Here is a 1,496-nt window from a genome sequence, read left to right on the forward strand (position 1 = left end):
TAAAGGATGCACACAAATCTCACATGCTCCTAGTGCAGAGGCAGAAATTTAAAAGGCGCATGGTCAGACCAACTTTCTGTTCTTGGAGAGCCTCGCAGAGAGACAGAAGGACCTGGAACTGCCCCTGAGTATATGCCGCGGACATATTTGGCAGCTTGTTCTCCCGTGAGGAAGCTGGTCCTGTTTAAGTGCCGTGAGTCTTCTCTTTAGCCTATTAGTGATAGAGATTTACCCACCCCTTAGTGGGCAGTTGTAGCCCTGGCATGCCCCAGGCCACACAGCTCTCTGCCAGGAGCTGGCACCACTCACCAGCAAGCCAGCGCAAGCCCTGGGCACCCCCTGAAGCCAGCCACACTAGGGCGCGATCATACCTACCAGTGGGCTGGCACCAGCCCTCAGGCCCCCTGAGCCTTGCAGCCAGCTGCTGTGGGACCTGGCCTTGCCTACCAGTGGCTTGGAAGCCACTGCACAAGGCAGGACCTGATAGGAAACCAAGCAAGGGGCCAGCCATGCATTTTATTAGCACACCCAAAATAGTTGGCCTTACAGCAGAAGGGCCTGTGCCGCCCACATCAGGGCGCCCAAGAGCACATAGGTCTGGTGACCAGAGGCAAGTATGCTGCTAGGCACCATAAGATGACTCCTATATAGGGCCATTTCTCAAGGATCAGGAAACATAACCAATCTATGTAATATATAGAAATAAATGGAGAATTAAGGGAAATGATTAGACAAAGGAATAACATATCCAAATAAAGGAGCAAGACAAACCTCAGAAAAAAAATTAAATGAATAGAGATAAGCAGTCTACCCAATAAAGAGTTCAAGGTAATGATCATAAAGATGTTTAATGAACTTGGGAGAAAAATGGATGAACATAGTGAGGATTTTAACAAAGAGCTAGAAAACATGAAGAAGAACCAGAGCTATGTGTATGCTACCTACAAAAGACTCACTTCAGATCTAAAGATGTACATAGACTGAAAGTGAGGGGATGGAGAAAGGTATTCTAAGAAGAAATGAAAAGAAAGCTGCAAAAGCAACATTTATATTTGACAAAATGAACTTTAAAACAAAGACTGTAACAGAAGACAGAGAAGGACATTATATAATGGAACAGAATAGAGATCCCAGAGATAAACTCACATTGATGTGAGCATTTAATCTACAACAAAGAAGTCAGGACTATACAATGGGGAAAAGACAGCTTCTTCAATAAATGGTGTTGGGAAAACTGGACAGCTCCATTGCTAAAGAATCGAACTGGATTACTTTCTCATGCCATATATAGCAATAAACTCAAAATAGAGACTTACACGTAAGACCTGAAACCATAAGATGCCTAGAAGCAAACATAAGCAATATGCTCTTTGACATCAGTCTTAGCAATATTTTTTTTGATATGTCTCTTTAGGCAGGGGCAAAAAAGGTAAAAATAAACAAACCTAAAAGCTTTTGCACAGCAAAGGAAACTATCAACAAAACAAAAAAGTAGC

This window comes from Vicugna pacos, chromosome 8, assembly GCF_048564905.1.
Source record: "Vicugna pacos chromosome 8, VicPac4, whole genome shotgun sequence".
NCBI classification, from domain to species: domain Eukaryota; kingdom Metazoa; phylum Chordata; class Mammalia; order Artiodactyla; family Camelidae; genus Vicugna; species Vicugna pacos.